Source organism: Meriones unguiculatus, chromosome 2 (genome assembly GCF_030254825.1).
Source record: "Meriones unguiculatus strain TT.TT164.6M chromosome 2, Bangor_MerUng_6.1, whole genome shotgun sequence".
In the NCBI taxonomy this organism is placed as follows: Eukaryota; Metazoa; Chordata; class Mammalia; order Rodentia; family Muridae; genus Meriones; species Meriones unguiculatus.
In genome coordinates this window covers 46,826,086-46,832,771 of record NC_083350.1, presented here as the reverse complement: position 1 = coordinate 46,832,771, position 6,686 = coordinate 46,826,086, and the positions used below count along the sequence as shown (strand labels likewise).

The 6,686-nt window shown below is 40.1% G+C and overlaps 1 pseudogene; it reads left to right on the top strand.

Moving 5' to 3' along the window:
• Nucleotides 1–374: 374 nt before the first annotated feature.
• LOC110566504 (large ribosomal subunit protein P1-like) lies at nucleotides 375–724 on the top strand (annotated as a pseudogene).
• The last annotated feature ends 5,962 nt before the right edge of the window (nucleotides 725–6,686 follow it).

Here is a 6,686-nt window from a genome sequence, read left to right as displayed (position 1 = left end):
CATGCAACAAAGACCAAGAAAGGCCTTTTGCTAAATTCTGGAAACAAGGGAGTAAAGAGTAGTTGGGTGTATTATCAGAAGATGTGGGGCAAGCCAACTTAAAATGAGGGATTTGCTCCCAATCTGGAGATTTGCTCGTTGAGTTTTCATAATAAAAACCAAACCAAACAACAACAATAAAACCTACCTTTAAGCATTTTCCCACATTGATGAAGCAAGATAACACAACACATGCATTGAAGCTGAGAAACACTGTGGTAGAAAGGAGGGGACAGAGTTTTCTTTTCTTAATTATTGAAAATAGATTCCTCTTGCTTTTTCTTAGCTCCTGCCAAAGAGCTCCGTCCTTCCCAGGAAGCTAAGAACGAGTTGGGATGAGCCGCTCACTTCTTTCGGCTTCTATCCCTGTGCCAGAAGTCTGCAACCTGGCCTCAGTCTCCAAGTGCACCTGCATCTATTCTACTTCAGGACGATGAGGTGACAATCACAGAGGATAAAATCAATGCCTGTGTTAAAGCAGCTGGTGTCAACGCTGAACCTTTCTGGCCTGGCTTGTTTGCAATGGACCTGGCCAATGCCAACATTGGGATCCTCATCTGCAATGTAGGGTCTGGTGGGACAGACCCTACCATTGCTGCTGCTCCAGCAGCGAAGAAGAAAGTGGAAACAAAGAAGGAAGAATCTGGAGTCTGGTGATGACATGGGCTTTGGTGTTTTGGGCTAATATATTAATATGTCCAATAAAAAGTGGACCCTGTAAAAAAATATAAAAGAAAAAAACAGAAAAAAAAAAGAAAATTGATTCCTCTCTCATACATGACACGCCAAGCAATTTCCCTTCCCTGTACTCTCCCCAGCACCTCCCCCAACCTCCGCTCTACAACTGATTCACTCCCCACCCGTTCCCTCTTCAGAAAAGAGCAGGCTTCAAAGAGCCAATATCCAAATAAGTCAAAACAAAATGTAATAAGACAAAGCAAAAGCTGCCATATTGAGACTGGACAAGTTAACCCAAAAGGAAGAAAAGAGTCCCAAGAGCAGGAAAAGATTCGGGGGTACCTGCTCCCACTGTTAGGAGTCCTATCAAGTCACCAAGCTAATAGCCTTAGCATGTATACAGAAGACCTGGTACAGAGCCCTGCAGGCCCCATGCTTGTTGATTCAGTCTCTGTAAGCCTGTGTGAGCCCTGATTAGTTGATGTTCTGGTGTACTTTATCCCATCTTAACCCTGTAATCTTTCCTCCATTCTTCTGAAAGGCCCCCATCTCTGAGGGGAGCAACCTGATGGAGATCTACAATTTAATACTCTACATAATATCTGACTATGGGTCTCTGACCTGCTGCTCCCATCTGCTGCTGGAAGAAGCCTCTCTGATGATGAGTGAACCAGGCATACTGTAGGAGAACATCATTAAGACATTGAAAAAATTTTTTTTCTGTCAGTCCTGTTTGGTTCTATCCTCTGGAATAACCAGTATCTCAGTCCAGCCAGTGTAGGGCATGGGCTTCTTCTCCTAGTGGGGCCTCAAGATAAACCAAACACTTGCTACAAATTCTGTACCACCACTGCTCCAGCGCAGAAAGTTTCTACTGCAGTGTTTCCACACACAGCCCAAGGCTCTCCAATTCCAGCTGTGTCTGCCTGCATCCCCTCTCCACAACGCCTGACCCCTCTTGTTCTCATCCCCACCAAACTCTAGTCAACCCCCCAAAGTTATTCTATTTAGACAATGAGTGAGGAGACCATCAGAGACTATCTGTGAAACAAAGATTAAGACAAGGCATCTTAGTGATCACTTTCCTTCCATTCTCCCAACATTGTCCATTATCATTTAGTATCAGCTTTGAAAAATTTAAACTGGAACAGGGGATTGGAATTAAAATAAGGAAACAGTTAACAACACAAGGTAGCAAGTGACATTAGTTAGCATGGCAACACATAATTTCACTAAACATTCGCCTTTTACTAATGTTTTGACACAAGTAACAAGTGACTAGAAATGCTGAACAGGAGTTTATGAAAAATACATATTAATTCAAGGTATTAGTCACACTGAGCTCCAGTGTCCTCAACCCTGAGCTGGAAATGATTTTATTTAAACTACATAGCTTAAGAGTTAACCTGAGAAAAAAGACCTATCTATACCTTGGGATTTTTTAAACACTGACTCTACTTGGAAACAAAGTTGACCTCACGCTTCACCCTTCTTTAACTGTTTTTTTTTTTTTTTTCTTTTGTATAATCAACCCATCTCTAGCACGGCAGGTGACTCTCACTTATACCTGGCATTGAACTGATCAAAAGACAAAATAATCCAAATTCCAAACCCTAGTATCCTGTTTCTAATCTAAATTAGGCCCATCAGTAGAATTAAAATAATAATTCCATTACATGGTTCTTTCTCTTTCTCTTTCTCTCTCTCTCTCTTGCTCTCTCTCTTTCTCTCTCACTCCGTTCCCTCTCTGAATCACCTTGTGATTGAAATGAATCAGTCTCAGGATCAAACTGATTCCATGGGAGACAGAGAGATGAAAAGAATGGAAATAGAGCTGACCCTTTTGAGTCACTTTCAAACTCCTTTATAAAACTTCTACCTTTGAACACCATGGTTACAGAATATACTTAAGCAGAATAATAAGGTTTTCATTTCACTGTTGGAAAAAAAAATTCTTAAAAGGGAGAATGTTGATTTTGGGGGGAGGCAGATATATTAGTGTTTCTTACATAATATAGAAAGTTCTCTTAAATATTTCATTTAAAGAAATTATATTAACCTGGGTACCAATAATTGTTTAGCTTTGTATTAACAAAGTACATAGTGTACAAAGATGTTATTTGATTAGATTTGATAATAAAATTGAAAAGGAAGGAGAAAGTTCCAATGGGTCCAGCAATTATTATCAGGGGCTGAGCTGAATTTAGTGTTGTAAAGCATTATAAGAAAGACTTCCATATCACATTTTAAGGCTCTATAATTTATACAAATTACAACCAGAGATAATTGTACAGTTAAGTACACATGACTTGTGAGAAGATTTGTAGATTTGATACAAATGAAAAATGTCTTATGATATAAACAACAAACGCTCTAAACAGAATAAACACCATTTTCCCTGAATTTTAGAAAAATATAAAACTTGGTTCTCATGAGGACAAAGAAGATGCATATAGTTCACATTTGAGCCAGGTACAGTGGCACACTCCTGGAATCCCAGCTTCCTGGGAGGCCAAGTCAAGATGATGATGATTTCAAAGCCACAGCATTGCAGTGGGATGCCTTAATACCCCTTGTTACCAGACTCTGGGGTAGGAAACAAAGTGTTCTAGTTACTATGTGATTCCAGAACCTCCCTTAAGAGCTATAAGCCTTTAATATGAAAAATAATAGTTCAAATAAGCAACATGCTTTCATAATATATTACTTAAATGCTTATTATTGAATTAATAAATTAAATATCACAGAAAACATTTTGTAATTTGAGACAGCATCGATTATGTGTTCACATTCCCATTTGAAGGGTACTCTTTGACTGCTATGACACCTTGGCTCTGTGACAGCCACACAGGAGAGAACTATTACTGAGGATGTCATTGCAGTGCAATGACTTACCCTCCTTGTTATCAGGATCTGGGGTTAGTAACACTAACTTCAGAAATTATGCGATTCCAGAAACTTCTTACATGCTGTAACAATCCGTCTGCAAATAGGTCAGTTCTAGCATGTATTTCATGAACAGGTATAAAATTAATCAAACCACGTGATTACAATGATTATCAAAACATGGAATAGATAACATGATTTCAACAACAAATGGATAAAGGAATGCTGAGTGCCTGGAGAGGAGAAACACAGTTTGTAATGAAAATACCTCCCCCACACACTTCATCTGGGAAAGAGCGTGCTCCTGTGCGTCAGACCCAGGACTACCCAGCACACTTGTCCAGTCTTGACATTCTTGCTAGCCAAATTCATCACATATGCCTTGTATTTGAACTTCTGCCATGGCTTGCAAGTGACTCACTGGAATTCTGTCTCTAGATGTTTTATTTGCTGTATAGTTTCTAACCATGACTAAAATTGGTGTAATGAAATTGGCAATAACTCGGAGGGATGATTTGTTAATGGCTATGAATCTTTAGAGATCTTTATACAAAACCGTCTCTCTGACTGTAAGAAATTGTGACAGACATATTTTAAAGTACATTGCAACTTTTGAAAGTTCTTTCCCTTTGTGATGCATTATTGGGAATTTTGGATAAAAATATATTAACCTTCCTTAAAAGTCCTAAAATCAGTTTCCTTTTGATTATATTTTTCTCCTCAGCAGCAATCCTATGAATTAAGAATATATTAAATGTTTAAAATAAACACAATGATGCATAAGGCCAAAAAATGCCTTAATTTAAGGAATTTATCATTTCTTTGGAATTTATGTCTACTAAACTGCTGAACTCTTGCTATTATTTTGTAAGTAAGCAATTTAAAGGAGCATATAATAAAATGGTCGTTAGCATTTATTAGTGTTTCATGATATACTAAAGAATATGACAACCATTTCAATGTACTGCCTCAGTTAAACACACAATAGCTCCATTAGGCAACATTTTATTATTATCATTTTATGAGCATAAATACAAGTTTAGAGGGTTATTAAGTGACAAACCAAACATCACATGGTGAAACTCAGACTCCTAAAACTCCACTCATAGCCACCATGCTGCATGGACTTTAGTTAGTAGAGTTCAGAGCATCTGGAAATGTACTCTGAAAATCTCTACATCTTCTGGATTCCAATCTTTGGACCAAATGTCTTGATTGCATTTTTCCGTTCCTCTCATTTCCATAGAACAGTCCTCTCTTTAGCATTTCCACAGTAGTGATGCTTTAATTTTTATTTCTGTTGTTCAGTGTATGCTGGCAAAAGCTACTTAAGGGAGAACTTACTGATATGTCTCACAGTTCAAGGCCACCATAGAAGGAAAGTGATGGGAGGAGGTGCTTGGACCATCTGGTCCATTGGTATCAGCAATCAAATAGAGAGAGAATGATGAATGCAAGACTGTATGCAACTCCTTCTCTCTACTTATATAGTCCAGGATCCCAGGCAAAGAATGCGAGGGCTCTCCTACCGCAATCAGTGCAGTCAAGGTAACCCCCCAAGCATGACCAGATGTCTACGCAGTCTAGATTCTGTCAATTTAACACTAACCACCCTCAAATACAAGGTGTTCCAATGCACTGAAGTTAAAGGAACCCTGTTCCAGAGGAGAGACATTGAGACAACGTTTGGGGGGAGCTTGAGTTTTGAGAAAAAGACTACTGTCCCAAGCCACATGAGTAATAGTCCAGCCTTGGAAGCATGAAGAAGAAGAGCATAAGAGGAAGCTTTGAGTTAGTCAGTTTGGTCAAAGCGAAAGCATTCAAGTAGAGGGACCAGGGAGCCCTGGTCAAATGTAACAGAGCAGATACTAAAATGTCTTCCTCACCCTCTTCGACAGGATTCCCTGAGCTCCACCTGATGTTTGGCTGTGTGTCTCTGCATCTGTTTCCATCAGTTGCTGAATGGAGCCTCTCTGGTGGTGATTATGCCAGGCTCCTATCTGAGTAGAGCAGTATATGATTAAGAATCATTTCTCTGCTTTTCCTTTTTTTTTTTTTTTTTTTTTTTTTTCCAGATGTGTTTGGTTCTTGCTTCCGTCTCTGGGCCATCCACCTTCTGATTTCTGGTCCTCCAGGTAGTGTCATGGTTGGAGTCCTTGTTGTGGCATGGTTCTTCAAGATGGAACAGTCACTGGTTGGCCACTCCCACAGTTTCTGTGCCACCTTTACTCTAGCACATCATGCTTGCAAGACATATTGTAGGTTGAAGTTTTTGTGGCTGAGTTGGCATTTCAATCCTTCCACTGGAAGTTTTGCCTGATTATAAGAGATGGCTAGTTCAGGAGCCATGTTTCTCATTACTAGGAGGCTTAGTTAGGGTCACTCTAATAGATCCTAAGAGTTTTCACTGCATTAGGTTTCTTGCCTCCTCATTCCAGTTGTCTCCCCCAGTACTCTCTCCTTCCATTCTCCCCAACCAGGTCTCTCAGCTTCCCATCCTCGACTTCCCCCAGTCAGGAAATATCTGTTCTATTTTCCCATCCCTGGATGATCCATGCATTTTCCCTTGAGCCCTCCTTATTACTAAGCGTGTCTGGGTCTGTGGACTATAGCATGACTCTCTTTTACTTTACAGTTAATATCCACTTGCAAGTTAGTGTGTGTTTGTCTTTCTGGGTCTGGATTCATTTACTCAGGATGGCTTTTTTTTTTTCTAGTCCCATACAAGGACACCACGGTAAAACCCACAGAATCAACAAACCTGGATTTATAAGGGTTCCCTGAGACTGAACCAACAATCAGGGAACCTGCATGTGTCTAAACTAGGCACTGTTCATTGATGTTATAGTTGTGTAGCTTGATGCTCTTTCTGAGACTCCTAACACAGGGAGTAGGAGCTGTTTCTGGTGGTTTTGCCTGCTTTGGGGACCTTTGTCCTCCTCCTGGGTTGCCATGGGCAGCCTTACTATGAGGAAAGATACCTGGTCCTATTGCAACTTGCTAGGCCGTGTTTGGTTGATGTCCCTGGGAGGCCTGTCCCTTTCTGAAATGAAACTGAGAAAGAATGGATGGAGAGAGCAGAG